The sequence below is a fragment of the Triticum urartu genome, chromosome 5 (assembly GCF_003073215.2).
Source record: "Triticum urartu cultivar G1812 chromosome 5, Tu2.1, whole genome shotgun sequence".
NCBI lineage: Eukaryota > Viridiplantae > Streptophyta > Magnoliopsida > Poales > Poaceae > Triticum > Triticum urartu.
In genome coordinates, this window is record NC_053026.1 from 114,965,045 (window position 1) to 114,991,884 (window position 26,840).

Sequence of the window (26,840 nt, forward strand, 5' to 3'; positions counted from 1 at the left end):
AGGATTACCGTACCACTCTGGTGCGGATCTCACTCTGGTTTACCTATGAGATTCGGTAGTAACTTGATCTGAAGTTACATGATCATCATCATTAGCTTCCTCACTAATTGGTGTAGTAGTCACAAGAACAGATTTCTGTGATGAACTACTTTCCAATAAGGGAGAAGGTACAATTACCTTATCAAGTTTTCTACTTTCCTCCCACTCACTTCTTTCGAGAGAAACTCCTTCTCTAGAAAGGATCCATTCTTAGCAACGAATGTCTTGCCTTCGGATCTGTGATAGAAGGTGTACCCAATAGTCTCCTTTGGGTATCCTATGAAGACATATTTCTCCGATTTGGGTTTGAGCTTATCAAGATGAAACTTTTTCATATAAGCATCACAATCCCATACTTTAAGAAATGACAACTTTGGTTTCTTGCCAAACCACAGTTCAGATTGTGTCGTCTCAACGGACTTAGATGGTGCCCCATTTTTTTAACGTGAATGCAGCTGTCTCTAATGCATGATCCCAAAATGATATTGGTAAATCGGTAAGAAACATCATAGATTGTACTATATCCAATAAAGTGCGGTTATGACGTTCGGACACACCATTATGCTGTGGTGTTCCAGGTGGCATGAGTTTGTGAAACTATTCCACATTGTTTTAATTGAAGACCAAACTCGTAACTCAAATATTCGTCTCTGCGATCAGATCGTAGAAACTTTATTTTCTTGTCATGATGATTTTCTACTTCACTCTGAAATACTTTGAACTTTTCAGACTTATGTTTCATCAAGTAGATATACTCATATCTGCTTAAATCATCTGTGAAGGTCAGAAAATAATGATACTTGTCACGAGCTTTAATATTCATCGGACCACATACATCAGTATGTATGATTTCCAACAAATATGTTGCTCGCTCCATTGTTCCGGAGAACGGAGTCTTTAGTCATCTTGTCCATAAGGCATGGTTCGCAAGCACCAAGTGATTCACAATCAAGTGATTCCAAAATCCCATCAGCATGGAGTTTCTTCATGCGCTTTACACCAATATGACCTAAACGGCAGTGCCACAAATAAGTTGCACTATCATTATTAACTTTGTATCTTTTTGGTTTCAATATTATGAATATGTGTATCACTACGATCGAGATCCAATGATCCATTTTCATTGGGTGTGTAACCATATAAGGTTTTATTCATGTAAGCAGAACAACAATTTATTCTCTTACTTAAATGAATAATTGTATTACAATAAACATGATCAAATCATATTAATGCTCAACGCAAACACCAAATAACACTTATTTAGGTTCAACACTAATCCCAAAATTATAGGGAGTGTGCGTTGATGATCATATCAATCTTGGAACTACTTCCAACACACATCGTCACTTCACCCTTAACTAGTCTCTGTTTATTCTGCAACCCCCGTTTCGAGCTACTAATCTTAGCAACTGAACTAGTATCAAATACTGAGGGGTTGCTATAAACACTAGTAAAGTACACATCAATAACATGTATATCAAATATACTTATGTTCACTTTGCCATCCTTCTTATCCGCCAATCACTTGGGGTAGTTCCGCTTCCAGTGACCAGTCCCTTTACAGTAGAAGCACTTAGTCTCAGGCTTAGGACCAGACTTGGGCTTCTTCACTTGAGCAGCAACTTGCTTGCTGTTCTTCTTGAACTTCCCCTTCTTCCCTCTGCCCTTTTCTTAAAACTAGTGGTCTTGTCTACCATCAACACTTGATGTTTTTCTCGATTTCTACCTTCGTCAATTTCAGCACTACGAAGAGCTTGGGAATCGTTTCCGTTATCCCTTGCATATCATAGTTCATCACGAAGTTCTACTAACTTAGTGATGGTGACTAGAGAATTCTGTTAATCACTATTTTATCTGGAAGATTAACTCCCACTTGATTCAAGCAATTGTAGTACCCAGACAATCAGAGCACATGCTCACTAGTTGAGCGATTCTCCTCCATCTTTTAGCTATAGAACTTGTTGGAAACTTCATATCTCACAACTCGGGTATTTGCTTGAAATATTAACTTCAACTCCTCGAACATCTCATATGTTCCATGACGTTCAAAACGTCTTTGAAGTCCCGATTCTAAGCCGTTAAGCATGGTGCACTAAACTATCAAGTAGTCATCATATTGAGCTAGCCAAACGTTCATAACGTCTGCATCTGCTCCTGCAATAGGTCTGTCACCTAGCGGTGCATCAAGGACATAATTCTTCTGTGCAGCAATGAGGATAAACCTCAGATCACGGATCCAATCCGCATCATTGCTACTAACATCTTTCAATACAATTTTCTCTAGGAACATATCAAAATAAACACAGGGAAGCAACAACGCGAGCTATTGATCTACAACATGATTTACAAAATACTACCAGGACTAAGTTCATGATAAATTTAAGTTCAATTAATCATATTACTTCAAGAACTCCCACTTAGATAGACATCTCTCTAATCCTCTAAGTGATCACGTGATCCAAATCAACTAAACCATGTCCGATCATCACGTGAGATGGAGTAGTTCCATTGGTGAACATCACTATGTTGATCATATCTACTATATGATTCACGCTCGACCTTTCGATCTCCGTGTTCCGAGGCCATATCTGTATATGCTTGGCTTGTCAAGTATAACCTGAGTATTCCGCGTGTGCAACTGTTTTGCACCCGTTGTATTTGAACGTAGAGCCTATCACACCCGATCATCACGTGGTGTCTCAGCACGAAGAACTTTCGCAACGGTGCATACTCAGGGAGAACACTTCTTGATAATTGGTGAGAGATCATCTTAAAATGCTACCGTCAATCAAAGCAAGATAAGATGCATAAAAGATAAACATCACATGCAATCAATATAAGTGATATGATATGGCCATCATCTTGTGCTTGTGATCTCCATCTTTGAAGCACCGTCGTGATCACCATCGTCACCGGCGCAACACCTTGATCACCATCGTGGCATCGTTGTCGTCTCGCCAATCTTATGCTTCCACGACTATCGCTACCGCTTAGTGATAAAGCAAAGCATTACAGCGCAATTCCATTGCATACAATAAAGCGACAACCATATGGCTCCTGCCAGTTGCTGATAACTTGGTTACAAAACATGATCATCTCATACAATAAAATTTTAGTTTCATGTCTTGACCATATCACATCACAACATGCCCTGCAAAAACAAGTTAGACGTCCTCTACTTTGTTGTTGCAAGTTTTACGTGGCTGCTACGGGCTTAAGCAAGAACCAATCTTACCTACGCATCAAAACCACAACGATAGTTTGTCAAGTTGGTGCTGTTTTAACCTTCGCAAGGACCGGGCGTAGCCACACTCGGTTCAACTAAAGTTGGAGAAACTGACACCTGCTAGCCACCTTTGTGCAAAGCACATCAGGAGAACCGGTCTCGCGTAAGCGTACGCGTAATGTCGGTCCAGGCCGCTTCGTCCAACAATACCGCCGAACCAAAGTATGACATGCTGGTAAGTAGTATGACTTATATCGCCCACAACTCACTTGTGTTCTACTCGTGCATATAACATCAACACATAAAACCTAGGCTCGGATGCCACTGTTGGGGAACGTAGTAATTTCAAAAATTTCCTACGCACACGCAAGATCATGGTGATGCATAGCAACGAGGGAAGAGTGTGATCTACGTACCCTTGTAGACCGACAGCGGAAGCGTTATGACAACGCGGTTGATGTAGTCGTACGTCTTCACGGCCCGACCGATCAAGCACCGAAACTACGGCACCTTCGAGTTCTAGCACACGTTCAGCTCGATGACGATCCCCGGACTCCGATCCAGCAAAGCGTCGGGGAAGAGTTCTGTCAGCACGACGGCGTGGTGACGATCTTGATGTTCAACTATCGCAGGGCTTCGCCTAAGCACCACTACAATATTATCGAGGTATATGGTGGAAGGGGGCACCGCACACGGCTAAGAAAACGATCACGAGGATCAACTTGTGTGTCTATCGGGTGCCCCCTGCCCCCGTATATAAAGGAGCAAGGGGGAGGCCGGCCGGCCCTTGTGGGCGCGCCAAGGAGGAGTAGGATTCCTACTCCTAGTTGGAGTAGGTTTCCACCTTTCCTAGTCCAACTAGGAGAAGGGGGAAATGGGGGAAGAGGGGAAGGAAGGGAGAGAGGGGCCGCGCCCCAAACCCCTTGTCCAATTCGGACTGGGCTTGGGAGGGGCGCGCGCCACCTCCTGGTTCTTCCCACTAAGGCCCATTAAGGCCCATTGCTTCTTCCTTGTATTCCCGTAACTCCTCGATACCTCCGAAAATACCTGAATCACTCGGAAGCTTTCCGATGTCCGAATATAGTCGTCCAATATATCGATCCTTACGTCTCGACCATTTCGAGACTCCTCGTCATGTCCCCGATCTCATCCGGGACTCCGAACTCCTTCGGTACATCAAAACTCGTAAACTCATAATATAACTGTCATCGAAACCTTAAGCGTGCGGACCCTACGGGTTCGAGAACAATGTAGACATGACCGAGACACGTCTCCGGTCAATAACCAATAGCGGAACCTGGATGCTCATATTGGCTCCCACATATTCTATGAAGATCTTTATCGGTCAGACCACATAACATAACAACATACGTTGTTCCCTTTGTCATCGGTATGTTACTTGCCCGAGATTCGATCATCGGTATCTCAATACCTAGTTCAATCTCGTTACCGGCAAGTCTCTTTACTCGTTTCATAATACATCATCTCGCAACTAACTCATTAGTTGCAATGCTTGCAAGGCTTATGTGATGTGCATTACCGAGAGGGCCCAGAGATACCTCTCCGACAATCGGAGTGACAAATCCTAATCTCGAAATACGCCAACCCAACATTTACCTTTGGAGACACCTGTAGAGCTTCTTTATAATCACCCAGTTACGTTGTGACGTTTGGTAGCACACAAAGTGTTCCTCCGGCAACGGGAGTTGCATAATCTCATAGTCATAGGAACATGTATAAGTCATGAAGAAAGCAATAGCAACATACTAAACGATCGGGTGCTAAGCTAATGGAATGGGTCATGTCAATCACATCATTCTCCTAATAATGTGATCCCGTTAATCAAATGACAACACATGTCTATGGTTAGGAAACATAACCATCTCTGATTAACGAGCTAGTCAAGTAGAGGCATACTAGTGACGTTTAGTTTGTCTATGTATTCACACAAGTATTATGTTTCCGGATAATACAATTCTAGCATGAATAATAAACATTTATCATGAAATAAGGAAATAAATAATAACTTTATTATTGCCTCTAGGGCATATTTCCTTCAATCATGGCATAGATCAAAACACATGTAGAGCTCATGCCCATATGAAGCACACAACAAATGTAACAAAAATGACAAATCACCCTAAACTGATAAGAATCAGCACCTAACAATTTATAGCACTCTTGCATCAGTGATTAGGGCATCAATATGGACTCAAACAAGCATGCCACAATGGAACAAAATGAAGAGCACATCATGATGAACATTTCAACATATTGCACGCACAAAATGGAGCTACATGCAAGAAGTTATGGCATCACGAACAGGGCATCAGAATGCAAAAATAAATGACTTAGGATTATTTCGGGGTCAACCTTCTAGATCTAGGTTTGGATCTGACGCGGAAAACGAAGATGGCCGGAGCAACCCGCCAGAGTTGGAGGTCGCGGTGGTGGAGACGAGGCCGGAGTGGAGGAGGGAGTTGCCGGAGTTGGGGAAGGAGAGGGGGTTCCGGCCGGATCCGGGGAGGTGCGGCGCGGGGTCCGCGGCGGCGGAGCTCTGGCGTGGCGCTCACCGGAGATGGTGGCCGGCGACGATGGCGGTGGTCGGGCGCGCGGCGGCGGCGCACTGGAGGAGCGGCGCGGGGCGCAGCCGGGCTGCGGGGCGCGGTCAACGGGCCGCGGGGGCCGGATCTGGGTCCCGCGGGCCGCGTCGAAGTGGGGCGGCGCGGGGACGCGTGGCGGCTCCTGGTTTGTCCGGGCGGCGGCGCGGGTGTCCGGCCCGGACGGACACGTCCGGTGGCGGCGGGGGACGAAAATTAGGGTTTTGGACCCGGAATTTGGACGAGGAGCACATATATATAGGTGGGAGGAGGTAGGAGTGTCCAAATGGGGTGTAGTTTTCGCCCACGCGATCGTGATCCGACGGCGGAGGACATGGAAGAGGTTTGGAAGGGTTATTGGGCCGTTTTGGAGGGGGTGTTGGGCTGTAACACACACGAGGCCTTTGCGGTTCCCCGGTTAACCGTTGGAGCATCAAACGGACTCCAAATGGAACGAAACTTGACAGACGGTCTACCGGTGGTGTACCAAGGCCGCTTGGAAAATCTCGGTCCATCCCGAGAAAGTTTAACACCCGCTCATGAAAAGAGGAAAAGGGGAACGACGGTGCATGTAGGAGTGTCAGATTGCAAAACAGACAACGGGGAAAAAGCTCGGATGCATGAGACGGACACGTATGCAAAAGAGATGCACATGATGACATGATATGAAATGCATGACATGAACAAAATGCAAAACGAAGACAAAACCCAACCACGAAGGGAATCTCATAACTTAAAGCCGAAAATGGCAGAGTCGGAGTTACAAATATGGCAAGTTACATCCGGGGTGTTACAGTTCTTCGCCATCCTCTTCACCATCTTGTTCAAGTGAGCTCAGGCATGTAGTGTTTTTGCTCGACGAGACAACATACGAGACCCCAACCCTCTCCACCGACTTGCGGAACTTGTTACACCAGAATCGTTGTTTTTCAAGCATGCCCGTGTAGGCTGACCTGTAAGACGTATTCGACTTGATTGAAAACCCCACCATCAAAGCGTAGCGATTGTAGTGTTCCCTCGCATCGACTAATGTGTCGAAGCGCATGCCAACATAAGGTTGATGTGGCTGTGACCCAGCTTCTTCGTCTTCCAACTCATGTGTCTCATCAACTAAAGCATTAGCAAGAGCAACCATAGGTGGGGGAGCAGGGACATGATTGTTCGGGACATGAGTACTATTAGAGCCAATGTTAGGGTCAGGGGACTCACCAACCCCCTCCTCCAAATGGTGATCCTCCTGCTCATAACCTGCATGTAAGAAGGGTGTACCCAACTCAACTGAAATGTTGACGGATTCTACGTCAAGTGGCGGTTCATTCAGATCAATCATCTTTTTTCCAGCTACTAATTGTCTTTTTTTGTCACCACATAAACCTGCAACAAACTATGTGTTAGCCCATCACATTGCATCATCTGTTGCAGACATTAGTTCCAGAATAAAAGGACCAACTACAAGCAGTTGTTTGGGAAACTATAGAGTTAAACAGAGGCAACTTATCTATTCATTATTGTCAAAAAGTTTATGTTTCTTTTTTTTCTTCTACCTTTTATGTTTCTAGCAGTATGACACCCATATATAGCGGCAAATCACAATGTTTTACATTTTTTGCTCCTTTTTTCAGTAGCAGAAAATCACAATGTTTGATGATGGAAAGAAGGTGCATCTGACGGAGAGCTTACCAGGGGGCAGAAGACCTATATTTGGTGTAGTTTATACTCTTTTTTTTAGTGAGAACCATCTGCAATGTAGCAAAGTACATGAATGTGGGTTTTTTTCGTTTGTGTCTCGACGAGAACGATAGTGAAACGCAAAAATTGTGTTTTTAGCACACGCATGCTACTACTATTGTTCTAACATGAGTTTTTATGCTTATATACTTCATGTGTTTTTTATTTTGGCTGATGCAAAATGCACCTTAAATCAGCATAGAAGTTTTGCATGTGTTTAAAAATAGAGTTGGCCAGTTCTATAGTCCTTATAAAGGCAACTCTAGACTTTTTTCACAGCTATGATGCCCAAAGCTGCGCAATGGTCCTGCACATTGATATTTTTTGCATACAATTGTCTCAATGAATACAATATTGTTGCTTCATGTTTACGGAAACAATATTTTTTAGGGGTTGGCTGGGTTTGTACCATCTGTCTGCTAAACAGCACATCAATTACCCATTTTTTATACTAGAGTGCCCATTTTCTGGTCATATGTTGTTTTAATCGACACAGTTCATTACCCCCCGGTTGCTGCATGCATACAATGAGGTTTTCCTAGGGTTTTTGGCACAAAACAGTTGAGTAGTTGCACCCTTTATCTGCTAACAAACACTGAAGTTGTCCAGTTTTGGTACTTGAGTTGTCCTTTTTTTCATCTAGTGTTGCTTTTTGTCTTACTACAGTTGTACATCAAGGCACACAATGCATTATATGCAGTTGCCCCATGCATACAGTAGGGTTGCCTAAAAGCAGTCGACCAGGTGCTCTTGGTTTTTCACCAAAGCAAAAAAAACCAGTTGATGTTTCAAAACTGGCACAGCTGGGGTGGCTGAGCAAGCAATACATGATCGAAGACCAAAGAGGAGAGAGGGCTGGGGGAGCGGGTGCTTACCTATTTGGGGGGAGGTAGGCTCTCTTTTTCGTTCTCCAGATCTGATCTCCAGGAAGAAAGGAGGAGGAAGGAGGGGTCTCTGTATGTGTTTCTTCTTCCTCAAGACGCCATTAACGGGGAAGGCAACCTGTCCCTTATTCTCCAGATCTGTTTTGAAGGAAGAAAGGACAAGCAGGGATGAGGAAGGGTCCCCTGCGTATTCTTGGTCTTCAAGTAAGAGGAGGGAAAGAGGTTGCGTGAGACCAGAGCAGGGGTGGGCGAGGAGACCAGTCGCGGGCTGGGAGAAACACGCGAGGCGCTAGCGAGAGGACCAAGACGCTCGATCGGGTGCGTGGGGGCGCGTTTCCTTTCCTAGGCTGTCTCGACGGGGCCGCGCGGCTGGCCCTTCCTTTCGGGGAGAGCGCTCGCTCCGTGAGCGGGCGTTTGGGCGTCAGGTAGCCACGTCCTTATTTTATTAGTTAAAATTATAATCAAAATAACCTAAAATAGAGGGGGTATAATGCATGCAGCTCCTGCATGATTGGAGAAAAATCATTAAGATGCCGCTGGCCTAATTTTTGCATAAGAAAAATCAAAGTCAAAGCTAGAGAGCTAGTTGAGCCGTGGATCAGTCAGCAATCTCGGCCACTGCTCTTCTCAGTTTCTCACGGTGCCGCAGGTACTCCCGCCCTCAAAATAAAGCCACGCTTCCACACGGTCGCCGCTCCCCCCCGCCGCCGCCGCCACCACCACGACCTCTGCGCCCATCGCAGAAACGGGCGGCTCCCGCTCTCGGCTCCAGTGGGGTCTCTCGCGGTCGCCGCTGCGGATTTGTTGATCTCGCCGGCGGCGGTGCTCGCCTGACTTCCATCGAATAGGTATGGACTGTGAGGTACCCTGCTCTACTTGTCAGCTTCTGCAGTGAAATTTGTTGGTGTTTTAGAAGCATTAGTGTGGTGGCACCGCGGTGTGGTAAGTGGCGTGTTCCTTCACATGGATCTTGCTGGATAAAACCAATTGTGTACCCGCTAATCTGCTACCATGGTACTGTCGTAGTTGACACCATAGATCTTACTGAAATTAAGGTGACAACAATAATAAAAGCAACTGTTTACCTGCTAGCCTGCTTCTTTTACAGGGCGATTTCATATAATAAAAGCAATCTTAATTAACCAGTTGTCATAGTCGACAAGTTTCATGATGCATACTTGATATGGGTATGCTTGCTTTGGAGAATTTGACAAGTTCTGCATTCCACTGTTCTTCAACCCTCTGATGACTCTAATATATATGCATACCTTGCTACTATCTATGCAGACCAATTAGTTTACTCTTGATGATCAAGAAAGCACAACTTTTGCCCTACTGTGTACAGTCAAGAAAAAAGAAAGCACAACTTTTGTGTGTATATGCAGACACAAACTGATCTTTATTTGCTAGCGGGTACAACTAAATACTGGCTCATCTGACCGACTGGATTGGAGGCAATGAACAATGCATATAGATTGGACCGCAATATCTGGCGACGTTCGCTGGGAGGGGTTGGCATTTGCGAACATTTTAGATGGCAAGTTTAGTTGTATGGGGTTGGTGGTTTAGTGAGTCCCAAAATTGGGGGCCCTACAATTTGTTGTATTGTGCACGAAATGATGCTTTCAAAAGGCATAAAGTAACTTCCATGAATCATGCAACTCGATTCCTAATTCTAGTTCTAGTAGACTTAGTCAGTTAGTGTAGCGACTCAAAGGTATTTTAACCCATAATTCTAGATCTTCTATTCTAGCAATAGTTCGACTGAATCTGGTACAATTGGATAAATAGCATGGTTATCATTTATTTATGTGTCTATGTAACAAGAGTTCATGTCTACTTCTTTAGTACAGTTATGTAATTTGGAGAGTGGTTGAATTCCAATAGATATTGAAAGTTTGCATGTGCATCCTGAATTGACTGTGACATTGAGTGTTTTTTCTTTTTTACTAAATTGTTAAATTAGGTTTATGTACTTTTCTAGCATTCTTGTGTATTTAGGTTGGCAATTGACGCTTATGAGGTTATGATTGTCATTATGGTTGTTATTCAGTATGATACCTACAGACCTACCTCTCTCTGATGATGCATACATATATCAGCAGGTGTTTGCTTTGTCGCGCTGAAGGTTGTGGCCATTTTCTACAAAACTGGGCATCTTGGTAACTACACTCATAAAGCGTCCAACAGATGGTGAGCGCCTTGGCAGGGGTGATGACCTCTGTCATCGGCAAGCTCACCACTCTGCTTGGGGAGGAGTACTCAAAGCTGAAAGGTGTGCACAGGGAGGTGGAATTCATGAAAGATGAGCTGAGCAGCATGAACGCACTCCTTCAGAGGCTGGCAGAGGTGGACCGTGATCTTGATGTGCAGACAAAGGAATGGAGGGACCAAGTCCGGGAGATGTCTTATGACATCGAGGATTGCATAGACGACTTTATGAAAAGCCTTGGCCAAACTGACATTGCTAAGAGAGCAGGGCTTGTCCAAAGTGTGATCCAGCAGCTCAAGGCGCCGAGGATGCGCCATCAAATATCCAGCCAAATCCAGGGGCTCAAGGCACGTGTTGAAGATGCAAGCAAGCGACGTATGAGGTATAAGCTCGATGAGCGCACCTTTGAGTGTGGCATCTCAAGGGCCATTGACCCTCGTCTTCCTTCGCTCTATGCTGAGCCAGACGGGCTTGTCGGTATTGACAAGCCAAGAGACGAGCTCATCAAGTGCCTAATGGAGGGGGTGGGTGCATCGGTGCAGCAGCAAAAGGTGATATCTATTGTGGGTCCTGGGGGCCTCGGTAAAACTACACTTGCGAATGAGGTGTACCGTAAACTGGAAGGCCAGTTCCAGTGTCGAGCTTTTGTTTCTTTGTCGCAGCAGCCTGATGTGAAGAAGATCCTAAGAAGTATACTCTCTCAAGTCAGCCAGCAGGAGTACGCTAACATAGATGTTTGGGATGAGGAAAAGCTCATCAATGCAATCCGAGAATTTCTAAAGAACAAAAGGTACTCATAAATTTTGGATGGATCGTACTTTTTTCGGGAAAACGCAAAAGCTTTGCGTTTCATTGTATTGAAAAGAAAGAGTGTTTTATGTTACAGTCCTCCTAGGAGGTGAATTACAGTCAGGGGACATGAGTTAGTGCACGTCCCAGGTCGGGGGCAAGACTACTCTGAGTCCACCAGCGCCTGCCGTAGCCCAAAGTTTGGCCTCCTCCTTGATGCCGTGAACTAGCGCCCGGATGGAAGGGCGTGCGTCGTTGAAGACGCAATCGTTGCGGTGCTTCCAGATCATCCAGGAGGTAAGAAGTGTCGCGGATGCCAGCCCCTTGCGCATCGCCTTGGGCGTGACCTGCCGGGCATCATGCCACCAATCAAAGAGGGTAGCCTCGTTGCTCGGGGGTCTGCATGTCATGCGCATCCAGGAGAGGATCTCGAACCAGACGTGCCTCGAGAAGGAACACCCAAGGAGGAGATGGCGCATTGTTTCAGGCTCCTGGCAGCAAAGAGGGCAACTGTTGTGGTGCTGCAGTCCATGCCGGGCGAGGCGGTCCGCCGTCCAACATCGGTCCAAGCTGACAAGCCAGAGGAAGAACTTCACTCTGGGGGGTGCCCAACTCTTCCATGTGAGCCTCCAGTTGCCGCAGGTCATCGAGCCGTGGAAGGAAGCGGCGTATGCAGATTTAGCGGTGTAGATGCCCGACACCGTCCACTTCCACACGAGCTGGTCAGGCGCGTCGGAGAGCGTTGTGTTAGGTTGATCTCTCCACCAATGGGCCCAACGGCTCATTGGGCCCTTGACCCACGCCCTGATCAGGGGCGTCCAGCCCAAGCAAGGCTGGTGGGCCCCTATCGCGCAGTGCTATAAAGAGGAGGTGGGGACCAGGGGCACAGGGTACGAGGTTCGTCATCGCCACTGTTCCCCACTCCTAACCCTATCCGATCCAGAGGGAGGCACTGAAGCGATGGGAAGCTCCACCGCCGCCACTCACGCACTTCACCGTTGACCTCTACACCGACCGTCGCTGCCCGTGCGCAGACCTTCATCGAAGGACCAGCTATGGCCGGAACGCTAAGGTATACGCGCAAACAGATCATAGATAGTTCAATCTACTCCGAAACCCTAGCCTAGTCGATCCTATGAGTATAACATTGGTATCAGAGGCAAGGAAAGGCATCGGTTTTCGGGTAGAGATTAAACCAAAGCAAATAAAAGGAAATCAATGAAAAGAAAGTGTCGCCGCTGTGTTGCGCCGTTCCTCTCGATCTAGATGTGCATCGACCATCGAGGCATCTAGAAGAAGAAACGAACCCTACCCTTGACAGATCGGATCGAATCCGAAACAAAGAAAGAACCCCAACAAGGGGATAAAGAAGGCACCACGGCCAAACCATTCGACGGCGGCGCGCTCACCGCAAAGGGAACGCGTCACCGGCGAAGGGATCGGCAATGGCGCAGGCAAACCACGCCATTTGGCACTGCAAGCGACAGAGGACGGTGCATCGCGCTCGTTCCTTCTCTGTCAGAGAAAGAAAAAGAGGGAGAGGGAAGGGCTCGCGCGCCCCGATGGCAACCGCCGCCGGCGGCCGGGACGTGCTCCCGAGCCGCTGCCATCTGATAACAGAAGAGCAAGGGGAGAGGGGCGCGCACGCCGCGTCTCTCTCTCTCTCTCTCTCGCTGCAACGGCTGTGCCGTGGTGGTGGGTGGAAAGAGTAGGGAAAGGTGGCGCTGGCTCAGCGCAGTGGAACCGCTGTCGTCGCCGGTGGCCGGCCCGGGCGGCGCGACGGGAACGGTAGCGAGATCCGCGCGCTGCGGGCGTTTCGCGGCGCACAGAGGAAGGCGCAGTTTCTCTCCCTCTCTCTACTAGGTGGCATGGGACGGAAAAGAAAGAGACGGGAGAACGAGCTAGACGCGCTGGTGCTGCTCCTCGCCGTCGTCGCCGGCAAGCTGCCGGGACACGGCATCGTCTCCTCGCGCTCGCCGCCGTCGTGCAGGCGAGAAAATCGCGAGAGAAGGAGGAGAGCGGCGCGCGCGGGGGGAATGAGCTAGGGTTTGCTCCCCTCGACGGCACTGGAGCCATTTTTGGCCAGCCGATCGGCGCGGGTGACCGTCGGATCTGATCCGATGGCCAGTTCCAAACCCTAGCAGGCACCGGGCTAGTGGGCCGAGCTGGCGCGGCTTGCTGCCGATTTGTGGGCTGGAAAAGGAGCAGGCCAGCAGCAGCTAGCGCTGGGCCGTGGCCAACGGCAGCTAGCGCCGGGTCGAGGCCACTGCCTCGCACGCTGGGCCGAGAAAATATAGAAAAGTAAACAGAAAGTGTTTCTGAAAATGAAAATAAAAACTTTTCAGATAAAGAAAAGTTCATGAATTTTATAAAGGAAATAATAAAGTTCATGAATTTTTATTTGGTCAAAGAAAAGTTTCTGTAAAGAATAAAAGTTCTTGAATTTTATTCATGTTTTCTGCTGCAAAGTAAAAGTTTTATCTTCAAATTAAATTGGAACCAACGGAAAAAAAATTAATTGGAAGAACTTTAGCAATGTTTTTCCCCTGTGGGTGAAATCAGATTCAGATAGTTTCCGCTATGACAAAAGAAAGATATTTGTTTTAAAGTTGAAATATGGTATTGTTATTTTCTGACCAACGTTGATGATAACAGTACCATAATTGTTCAAAGCTTACATCTCTGATAAATTTTGTATGAAAGTGATCAATTTTCAGAGAACAATTAAAGATAAAGAAATGCTCTTGAACTAGAGAAATGTTTATTTCTTGTTTCCGCTGCAATAAAGTTGATGATGATGATTATTTCTTAGCAAAGTTGTTTAATAGAAATATTATCATCACATTGTTTGTGAGTTATATGCATTATTTCCATTTCCGCCCAACGGTGATATGGAATTAATGTTGAAGGATGATGTTTTATTCTAATTCTACCACAACGATGATTTAGAGTATACAAAGGAAGTTTTAAAAGGTTTAATGTGCATATTTTTTAACCAGACCAACGTAGGGTTATTTTTATGCTCATTATTGTTGATTATTGGTTAAGTTTTTCTCAGACTAAAAGTTTTACATGCTTTCATTAGTGAAAGCGAATGACTGGGTACTTGTGACCGAAAGATGACCAAGAAAGGTCATAACGTGAGGGAGTATGTTCTCTCTAAAGAATGGCTTCAAAAGAAAAGAATTCTTGGATATTAATCCAAGAAAATAAAAGAGATAGATCATTGAGAGTCTTGGTTGACGAATGTCTTTCATGTACTCTCTATGAAGAAGATTTTTCATTCAACATGATTTGAAATGAAACAAGCAACATGTGTGTTTAATTTTGACCAACGTCAGATCAAGCATGTGTGTCAAAGAGCATTCGGATTTATTCTGAATTTGATGATTGAATATGCAGTCAAAAGAGCCAATTCTGGCATTTATGTCCCTTACAAGGAATTACCCGCATAGCGGGAAAAGATGATTATGATAAAACCCGCATGGCGGGGAAAAGTCTGGGAAAATACCAGTGTAACTAGGTAAAGTTGACATAGTATTATGTCGAAAATCCTATATGCCAGGAGAAATTTTGGCAAAAGACTTATCTTGTATGACAGGAGAAAGATATGATGACTCATGTGTGTTTAATGTGTCCCACTCCGAGAGAAAAAGTATGGAGTAGTCATTATGCTTTCCTAGTATTGACCGTACACTTTATGTGTAACGGTCATTAAGGACTCAATAAATCCAAAAAGAATAAAAGTTAGAGACGAACCTAAAGATAAGATTGATATGCAAGTGTGACTTGCAAAAGTACTAATGAGGAAAAAGTACTCCCCTATCAGTTAACAGATAACTTCATTTCACATGAAGTAATCAGATGGATGAAATAGTCAATTGAAGTTTTCTCAATTCACAAAAGTTATGAATGTTTTTCGAAATTGTGGCAGAAAATTTCTTGCCACATTTCGAGGGGGAGAAAGAAATATTAGATAAATTAAGAATGATGAAACTCCCCTATACTTTAGATAATGTGATGCACATTATCCATTAATGAAGAATGTGATCGTCCGGGGGAGTACGACGGTCATAAGTAATACCCCTAAAGAAAAGAAATAGTTGTATTCCTGGATCTTTTATAGTTTCGACAGCTGACTAAGGAATACTAAGACGGTGCTTAAAAGTGCCAAAAAGAAAGTTTTAACAGAATAAACCCAAATAATAAAGTTTAAAGATACCCCATTTTAGTGAAGATGGAGTAATCTGGGGGAGCATGGTATGAAAATACCAAAGACTATAGAATTTATTTGCCTCTTGGCAAAGACAGAGCAACAACAACCCCATATGAAAGAAGTGCTAGTACCTGAGACACAGATGGTCTTAAGGAATGAGATAATCAGATATTTCTGATTACTACAAAGTCCATGTTAGTGAAATTCAAATGGAGGTTGATCCCACCTCATTTAAAGTGTTCAACCGAGCCTTTGAGACTCATAAGTAATTTCCAATGGAGCCAAAACAGTAGGCTGTAAAGGGTCTACAAGGTCAATGTGACTCCAAAGGAAATATATTACAATGAGTGTTAAGTGCCACATCATGATCGACATCATGATCTGAGTTACATCAGATGAAAGTAAAGAACGCAAGGGATGCTGCTTCAAGAAGTGCTTTTATGGACTAGAGCAAGTCTCTAGACAGTGACATTTAAAGTTGAAAGAATCATATGTAATTTTGGGTTAAAGAAAATGTGAGGACAATTGTATTCGTGCAAAGTTATAGAATGGGAAATTCATTTCCTTATTCTGTGCATGTGGATGACATCCTACTTGCCAGTGGTGATGTCAATCTACTGCAGGAGGAGAAAATAAGTTCTTGTCCTCAAAGTTCAAAAGAATGTTCTCGGTAGTGTCTCTCGTTATAAGTATCGAGATTCATGAAGAAAAGAATAAAAGGGGTATTAGGGATGTCGCATGGACATGCTAAGAGGGGTCTCTGAAGTATGCATGCGAAAAAACCTACGCCTGTTCTTATAGTCAAGGGTAATGGAACTGGAAACTATGGTGTTCCAAAAGATTCAAAACGGATATGGTACCATATGCTTCAGTTATTGGAAGCTCATATATTACCCTGACACAGTTCATGTATCCGGATTGTTTTGGCAATGTCCAGTCCATGTATAGATCACTGGAATGGAGTCAAAGATATCAGCCTCATGCTGAAAGAAATAAGTGCTCTCAAAAGATTGTGAGTACAAAGACAGGACTTGTGAAATGTATAGCGAAATCCACAATTGTCGCTAACTTTCATACTTGGAGATTTTTGTGTGGAAAAGCTCCAAAGAATGAAACAATTATCATCAATGTGATGCAAAGATATTTTATAGCTTGATATGAGGCTGAGGGACAGGCAAAATGGTTAAGGAGACCTGTACCCGGAGTTGATAATGGTTGACAACAGCGATAACTATTTTAAGTCTTTCGCTCCTATGACAACGAGTCAAGTGTTGATGCCAAACACATTGACACAAAGTTATACGTTGTTAAGGAGAAAGTCCGGAATTATGTTGAAATGCTTGGAGCATGAAAGCAACAGACAAGTATTTGCAGATCTGCTTATTAAAGGCTTACCGCCCAGTGTGTTCGGAGAACACACAATCGACATGGGTTTTATGGTATAGTCTAACATTTCCGGACAATAAAAGGGCCCAAGGTTAAAGAATCTGTTTCAAAACAGAGGAGTGTGTTGTAGGTGTTGATTCTATCGGAAATGAACCGTGATGATGAGACATGCTCTACATGCAAATCTGTGATGGAACGAGTACTTTGAAAAGAGTTATTTCAAAGTATAAAAGTTAAAAGTATATGATGAGATCAAGGGGGAGAATGTTAGGTTGATCTCTCCACCAATGGGCCCAACGGCTCATTGGGCCCTTGACCCACGCCCTGATCGGGGGCGTCCAGCCCAAGCAAGGCTGGTGGGCCCCTATCGCGCAGTGCTATAAAGAGGAGGTGGGGACCAGGGGCACAGGGTACGAGGTTCGTCACCGCCACTGTTCCCCACTCCTAACCCTATCCGATCCAGAGGGAGGCACTGAAGCGATGGGAAGCTCCACCGCCGCCACTCACGCACTTCACCGTCGACCTCTACACCGACCGTCGCTGCCCGTGCACAGACCTTCATCGAAGGACCAGCTATGGCCGGAACGCTAAGGTATACGCGCAAACAGATCATAGATAGTTCAATCTACTCCGAAACCCTAGCCTAGTTGATCCTATGAGTATAACACGTTGTGCTCTCGATCAAGCGCCATAGCAAGATGTACTGGCCGATTTCGTGAATGCCCACAACTTCGTGGATGTCTCGCGCCCAAAGGTGCCCCGGCAAGCCGTCGGCCACCGTCGTGGCCTTCCTTCTCCTTTTGGGAATGCATGAGTGCAGGAGAGGCGCGATTTCACGGACAGAGCGTCCTCCAATCCATCTGTCCTCCCAGAACTTCGTGGTCTGACCGTTGCCAAGGACAGTGTAAGTGCTAGCAAAGAAGAAGGCGCGCTCCTCAGCGGAAAACTGCAGGTCCAAACCACTCCAAGCGCGGCGATCGTCGGTGCGGCTGAACCAGAGCCAACGGACACGGAGCGAAAGGCCCGTGCGCTCCAGGTCATGGACTCCCAGCCCACCCAAGGACAGTGGGCGGGCAACACGGCGCCAATTGCTTAAACACTTGTTTGATTTGCTGGGTGTACATATATAACACATTCTATTAGTTTCTACTGTTGTTCAATTTAAATTAAATATAGAATAGAAAAATGTTTTTCTGCTTGTAGAGAAAGGCAGATATACTGAGCAGGCGATCATATTTCATTCTGTTTATGATTATTCTGGTTTTGGTTTCAGGGGGATTTAGGAACTTCGCTTTTTCACTTGTTTCTACGGTAGAACTTTAGGGGATAATTATCGTTAGTGACATAAAATAGAAGTGATCCAGTACCCAATTATCTGATAATTGTACAATCCTGGTTCAACTCGCAAAAAAAGAGAGCATGATTCCTGAAGCTCACGTTCTTTGTGTAGCACAGAAGCATTTTTCCTTACTTAGTTATTGCATCCTCCTCTGTTTCACTATATCCATGCCCATCCTTGGGAAACTCCCTTTCAATATATCTGTTCATCAAGGAATTAAAGGGTACAGCTACTGCAATGTTCTCACTTTATAGTTTATACTCCTATTTAATTGCTCTGGAAATTATCCTACAAGCTTTATCATTTGGCATTCAGGAGGTTTGCCATTTTTATGTTGTTAACACTTCTTCATTTATAATAGCTTTTATGGAGTACGCATTTGAATTTTCCTATTGTAGGTATTTCGTCATCATTGATGATATTTGGAGTAATCAAGCATGGAAGATTATCAAGTGTGCTTTGTTTCCAAATGATGTTGGGAGCAAAATAATGACAACAACTCGCAGTATTACTATAGCCAAATTATGTTGCTCTCCTCAGCATGATCATGTCTATGAAATAATGCCTCTTACTGAAGCCAACTCTAAGAGTTTATTTTTGAAACGTATATTTGGCTCGGGAGATATGTGCCCTCCTAAGTTGGAAGAAGTCTCCCCGGAGATATTGAAGAAATGTGGTGGTTCACCCTTGGCGATTATTACAGTGGCTAGCTTGCTGGCTAATAAAGCTAGTACAAATGAAGAATGGGAGAGGGTATATAACTCAATCGGTTCGACACTGGAAAAAGATCCCGGTGTAGAAGAAATGAGAAAAATATTATCCCTCAGAGGACTGAGTATATTTCCAGAAGACTGTGAGATTAAGAGGGATCAATTGATAAGGAGGTGGATTGCTGAAGGATTTATTAATACAGAGGGTGGACAAGATTTGGAGGAGATAGGAGATGGGTATTTCAGTGACCTTATCAATAGGAGTATGGTTCAACCTGTGAGAATTCAATATGATGGTCGAGTTTATTCATGCCGAGTCCATGATATGATTCTTGATCTTCTTATATCCAAGTCAATTGAAGAAAATTTTGTTACCTTCTTTGGTGGCCAAAATCAGAAATTAGTGCTACAACATAAGATTCGTAGACTATCTCTGTGTTATTCCCAAGAGCACATCGCAGTTCCATCAACAGCGATCATTTCTCATTGCCGGTCGCTCAGTATATTTGGGTATGCTGAACAGATGCCTCCTCTTTCGAAGTTTAGAGTTCTGCGAGTACTTGATATAGAAAATGGTGAGGACATGGAAAGCAGTTTTATTGAACATGTAAGGACTCTTTGTCAGTTGAAATATTTGCGGCTCGATGTTAGAAGCATTTCTGCATTCCCTGAGCAATTAGGAGAACTACAGCATTTGCAGACTCTGGATATAAGATGGACAAAGATACGAAAATTGCCCAAAAGCATTGTTCAACTGCAAAATATGACATGTTTGCGTGTCAATAATCTTGAATTACCTGAAGGAATTGGGAATCTGCATGCTCTACAGGAGCTAAGAGAGATCAAAGTCAAGTGGGACAGTTTGGCATCTTCTTTGCTGGAACTGGGCAGCCTGACTAAATTGAGGATTCTTGGGCTGCGCTGGTGCATCATCGATACACACGGTAACAAAGAAATTTTTGTGGAGAACTTGGTCTCATCACTCTGTAAACTGGGTAGACTCAACCTTCGGTCTCTATGCATTAAGAGTGACTATGGTTATTCCATTCCTCTAAAAGAAATGTATGGTTATTCCATAGATTTCTTGCTGGATTCTTGGTTCCCATCCCCTCGTCTCCTCCAGAAATTTCAGATGGACGCGTACTATTTCTTTCCCAGAGTTCCAGTTTGGATCGCGTCACTTGACAACCTCTCGTACCTAGATATCAATATTAACCCTGTAGAAGAGGAGGCATTAGAGATCCTTGGAGGGTTACCTGCTTTGCTGCTTCTGTGTTTGTCATCAGAATCATCTGCTCAAAAACAAAGACTCGTTATAAGCAGCAACATGTTCATATGTCTGAAGGATTTCCGCTTCACCTGCTGGAGCAATGGCAAAGGACTGATATTTGAAGCTGGGGCCATGCCGAGTCTTGAGAAGCTGGAGGTTCCATCAGACGCAGGCAAAGATCTTGATTTTGGCATCCAGCACCTCTCTTCCCTTATGCATGTTACCGTGAAGATCATTTGCGGTGGTGCCACGGTTCGGGAGGTGGAGGCATCGGAGGAAGCCATCAGGGGCACAGTTACTCTCCTTCCGAACCACCCCCACACTGGAAATCCGAATATGGGGTGATGAAAATATGGTGGAGGAGGACCAAGGGAGGGCTGAAGAGGAGATCCAGACAAGCACACAACTCATCTGACAAATTTTCAGGTTTTCTTTTGCCTCCCTTAGGCTGCATATTTTTTGTAATTTTCCTTGGAGCAAATTACACATGGATCACTGAACACATTGCAAAATACATATGGATCACTGAACACATACTGCTGGTTCAAGTATGTCTCTGAACTCCAAACTTGCATATTTAGATCACTGAGCTTAGTGGGTCAGTCTAGGAGTCTAGTTCAGTACCAGCATTTTGTCCTATGTTCACCGATGCCACCGTGCATACTGGCATGTGTGTAGTTATATCTAAAAAGGACAAATCTGGTAGGAACATCACCCATTATAGACTGGAGGTGTTCCATCCAACCAATGTTCTGACGAGCATGGGAAGGAATTTTCCCGGCCTAGTCCACCCAATCCTACACTTCCATTTTCTTGTTTCATATGATGCATAGAAAGTAAACCAAAACCATGATGCTCCTAAGAATGAATAAAAGAAGGCTCTTAGTTTAAACACTAGAAATTGAATGAGCATTTCAACAGTTTCAGTTGCCTGTATTACTAATATCTAGTAATACAGACATTTAATGGTTTAATTTGATAAATGCCACTCCAACTTCTGCATGCTTCAAAGAATGCTACTATGACCATCTGAGCATAAACACTTGTCAATACCACTGACATTTAATGGTTTAATTTGATAAATGCCATTCCAACTTCTGCATGCTTCAAAGAATGCCACTATGAGCATCTCAGCATAAACACTTGTCAATACCACTGTCATATTCGTGCCCGCATTTTCATTAGATTCCAGGAATGAATTCTTTTGGAAATGGCTGCCTGCAGTTGATACAGCTGGAGGCATCCTAATAGGTCTTAAGGATGATACATTTGAGATCCTATCTTGTGACATCCATAGTTTTTGTGTTTCCTGTCTTCTCAGATGCAGAAATAACCATAAATAATGGAGACTTATTCTATGTTTATGGTTCTGCATATGATGAGGGCAAGCTTGATTTTATTAATGAATTACATAGTGTAGCAGATGGGTGGGATGGTCCTACCATTATAGGTGGAGATTTTAACCTCATCAGAAATGCGGCTGAGAAATCCACTGGTGCTATTAATCACCACTGGGCTGATCTGTTCAATGACTGGATAAATAAATTCAGTCTAATAGAGATTAGTAATATTGGTAGGAGGTTTACCTGGGGTAACAATCAGGAGGATATGATCATGGCAACTCTGGATAGAGTTTTTGTAACCACCGACTGGGAAGCTATGTTCCCTGCAGTACATCTTAAGGCATTACCTAGGGTTGCTAGTGATCATACACCTTTGTTGCTGGATTCTGGTGGTATACCTGTTGCTAAGCATAGGATGTTTAGATTTGAAAAGTGGTGGATTGGTGTGGAGGGTTTTGATGAACTTGTCCATAAAACCTGGAACACCAAGTGTTTGCATACCAAAGCCATTGATATTTGGCAGTTTAAAACTAGATTGATGAGGAAAGTCCTTAAGGGCTGGAGTATTAATATAGAAGTTACCAAGAATAGGCAGAAGCAATCCTTGGTTGCTGAATATAATTGTTTGGATATTATGGCTGAAACTCAACCTTTATTCCCTGCTTCTAAAGAAAAAATGAAAAATATTTCAGGTGAGCTGCAGGACATATGGAGGAGGGAAGAAATTAAGGCCAGACAAAGATCTAGAGAGAGAGAAGTACTGGAGGGGGAGCTAAATACAGGATACTTTCAAGCTGTTGCAAACCAAAAAAGAAGGAAAAAACAGATTGCAATGCTGGAAGGAGAGGATGGACCTGTTGAAGACCCCAAAGGTATACTTGACCTTACTGTTCAGTTCTATAAAAAACTATTTGGCTTTACCCCCAAACTTAATATTCACCTCAAAAAAGGGTTTTGGGGAGAGGATGGGATAGTTTCCAGGGCTCATAATGAAAAACTTGATGCTCCTTTTTCTGAGGAAGAAATCAAGGCTGCTGTCTTTGGCTCTTATGCTGAAGGGGCCCCAGGCCCAGATGGCTTCTCCTTTTTATTTTATCAGCACTTTTGGGATTTGATTAAGCCAGACTTGCTTGCTCTTTTTGCAGACTGGGAAAAAGGGGAGCTTGATTTATATAGGCTTAATTTCTCCCTTCTTACTTTGGTTCCTAAAGAACCAAATGCTGTTAGACTAGAAAGATTTAGACCTCTTGCCATGACTAATTGTAGTTTTAATTTTTTTTCTAAATGCTGTACAAATAGGTTTGGTCCAGTGTGTGATGATATTATCTTACAAAACCAAACTGCCTTTATGAAAGGGAGGTTCATTATGGAGAGCATAGTTGCTGCTCATGAGATTGTGCACTCTTTGGCCTCCTCTAAACTTCCTGGTTTTGTTTTCAAACTTGACTATGAGAAAGCTTATGACATGATAAATAGAGATTTCCTTTTTGAAGTGTTATCCAGTAGAGGCTTTAGCCCTAAATGGATTGAGAGAATTAGAACTCTAATAGTTAATGGATCTATTGGTGTCAGAGTTAATGACACCAATAGTGACTTCTTTATCACAGGTAAAGGGGTGAAACAGGGTGATCCTATTTCCCCTTTACTTTTCAATGTGGTTGCTGATGCATTCACTAGAATGTTAGTTGAAGCAGCCAGGTATAATTTGATTTCTGGTGTTTTCCCAAACACCAAACCTTTTGGGGTCATCAGTATGCAGTATGCAGATGATACTCTTCTTTTCATGAGCAAGAATTTAGATCATGCCAAAAATCTCAAATGGCTCCTGTCATGTTTTGAGCAAATGTCTGGCATGAGAATTAACTTTCACAAATGTGACTTGGTTCCCATAAATGTAGATGGGGATGAGGCCCAACTTTTTGCCCAAACTTTGGGGTGTAGATTAGGTGTGTTCCCAATTAAATATTTAGGTGCTCCTCTTCATTATGCTAAGTTGAAGAGAGAAGATCTACAACCCCTGGTAGATAAGATTCTTAAGAAAGCCTCAGGGTGGAGGGGACGTCTCTTATCCATAGGTAAGAGACGTGTGCTAGTCCAATCTAATTTGGCTAGCATCCCTGCCTATTTGGTGGGGGTAATTAAACTCCCAAAATGGGCAACCACTCTCATTAACTCGCAGCTAGCTAATTGCTTCTGGGATGATTATGAAGGCCATCATAAATACCACCTTACTTCATGGGGGACTGTTGCCCTTAAGAAGGAACATGGTGGTCTTGGTGTTACTAATATTGCTGATATGAACTTATGCCTCCTTGCTTCTTGGGCTAAAAGATACTTTTCTGGAGATAATAAGATTTGGAAACTTATTATTGATGACAAGTACAGCACTAGTAAACCAAATATTTTTGCTTGCTCCAGCAATGGGGCCTCCCCTCTCTGGAAAGGTATTTTATGGGCCATTAAAGCCTCTAAGTTGGGGTACTCCTGGGTTGTGGGGAATGGCAAGAAGATTCGTTTTTGGGAGGATGAGTGGTTTGGTAATGCGCCACTATCCACTCAATTTTGGGATCTATATTCTTTGGCTAATGATCATAACATTTCTATATATAAAATCTGGGATGGGATTGATCTTAAGATCACCTTTAGGAGGTGTCTAGGGGGTGATCAAATCTCTGACTGGATGGACCTTGTCTCTATTGCTAGTACTATTACCTTTAAAGATTGTGAGGATACTCCAGTATGGAAGTACAGTGCAAATGGGCAATATTCAGTTAAATCTTTTTACAACATTGTGAACTTTAGGGGAATCCTCCCCGTCCATACACAGTATGTGTGGAAGCTGAAGATTGTCCCTAGAGTACAAATTTTCCTTTGGCTGGTCTCTAATAACAAGATTTTAACCAGAGATAATCTTGTTAAAAGGCAGCATGTCCCTGACATGACCTGCATGTTTTGCTCTGAGCCAGAATCTTGCCAGCATTTATTTTTTGAATGTGTAGTGTCGATTGAACTCTGGAGAGTTATTGGAGACATGTCAGGAGTTGGCAAGGTCTCTGATATTGAGAAACTTGCGGTTTGGTGGGTTTCCAATAAGAAACATGCAGTTGTGAATGCTTTACATGCAGCTGTTATGTGGTCTCTTTGGAAAATCAGGAATAACCTGTGTTTCAATCGCTCTGTGTGGTCTGGAATGCAGAAAATATGGAGACAGGTGGCTATGGAGCTAGCAGCATGGGAGGTTCTGTTCTCAAACGATGCAAAAATCCAGGTCTCTGCTGTGGTGAAAAACCTCGAGAAGCTTGCCAGAGATCCTCATATGCTGATGTGGCCAGACCCCGGTTGATCCTTTCAAGCTGCACGTGGGGGCGAAACTGAAAAAAGAAGATTGATGCTGATGCTACTACTCTCTTTCTGTTTTGAATAGAGAGAGCACAAGATGTAAACCCCCCCTGTGTACCTTTTAATTTTTTTCTTTTGTTCCAGTAGACTTGAGGGTTGCTTTCTATGTTAGCTTGGTGTAGTTCAGCTCCAGGATAGTTTTGTGTTTCTTGCTGAGACAGCTTGGTGTGCTGTGCTCCGCGGGCTGTATTGGTGAATGCTTGTCACACTGGTTTCGTTGCTTGCAATGGAACCGGGGCTGCGTGCCCTTTTGCTCTAAAAAAAATATGGACCAAATGCCCTTGTCCTCATATTTAATTGATTTGGCACGCCTTGTTTCCTTTCCGGATGATTCAACAATTGCTGTCCTGACAGGTAACTTTACAGTCGGTCTAGCAGAAGGAAGCAAAGGAACAAAGTGAATTTCGAGGTGATTGAATCATGGACCTCCGGCCAAAAGCTACACCCTTGATGTCAGGGTCTTCCTCCAGACAATCAGCAATTCCCAAATGATCTGATTGCTCAGGCCGTGCTGCAGATCTTCTATTCTGTTGTCTGGCAGCGCCGCTACAGCAGAGCGCTTCTCTCTCTGGCAATGCTTGAGCATCCAGGTATGAACCGAGGTTGCCTCAGTGATGAGATCCTTGCCGAGTGTCACGCCCCAAACGCAACACTCTGAAGAAGAGAAGCGTAAGCTGAAGCAGACTGACGAAGCTGAACCAGTGCAAGTGCATGGCACCATTCAGGGTGAAGCAACGACTGGTGAGCTGGCAGGCGGGACCCGCAAGTCAGCTCGACCCCCATCCCCGTCCAAGAGATATTCCGAAGACCTTTCAAAAAAAAAAGAGATATCTCGAAGAGGTCTTGTGTTAGCAGTGGGGTACGCTTGTAAGTGTCAATGGTGTGAGTGTAGTGTCAGCCTGCGGCCCAGCTTGTGCGCGCGCTCTCTCTCGCCCTGACGAACTCAATGTATGCGAGGGAAAATGCACCTTGTGGTGCTCTCGTTGCATTGATCTCAATATATAGGAGCCGTACATGTACATGGCGCCGTAGCGCATGAGAGAGAGAGGGAGGCGAGGCGACATGTGAGAGGTGGAGGATATGCATGACGTGCATGGCCATGCAGCCTAGACTAGCAACTGCTAACACCCCGCCGCAGCTGAAGCATCCGATGGCCGGATGCATAAGCTGGACCAGAAGTCTTGAAACGCCGGCACTGGGAGCCCCTTCGTCAGTACATCAGCGAATTGGTGCTTGGTTGGCACATGCAGAACGCGGAGGTGACCGAGGGCGACATTCTCTCGTACGAAGTGGATGTCGAGCTCGATATGTTTCGTGCGTCGATGATGGACGGGATTGGCAGCCATGTAGACGGATGAAATATTGTCGCAGAAGACGATGGTGGCCTTGGGTAGGGCGATGTGCAGCTCACCAAGGAGTTGTCGGAGCCAGCAGCATTCAACGACGGTGTTGGCAACGCCGCGGTATTCTGCTTCCGCGCTGGAGCGCGAGACCGTGACTTGGCGTTTTGAGGACCAAGAGACCAAGGAGTCGCCGAGGTAGACGGCATAGCCAGAAGTGGAACGCCTGGTGTTTGGGCAACCCGCCCAGTCCGTGTCCGAGTACGCGGTGAGCGTGAGCGACGATGACGGGTGCAGCTGGAGTCCGTGCTCTGCGGTGCCTCGAAGGTAGCGCAGGATGCGCTTGACCTGCGTGAGGT

At 44.6% G+C, this 26,840-nt stretch overlaps 1 pseudogene; it reads left to right on the top strand.

Annotated features, from left to right (window-relative positions):
- Positions 1-9,064: 9,064 nt before the first annotated feature.
- LOC125508119 lies at positions 9,065-22,614 on the top strand (annotated as a pseudogene).
- The last annotated feature ends 4,226 nt before the right edge of the window (positions 22,615-26,840 follow it).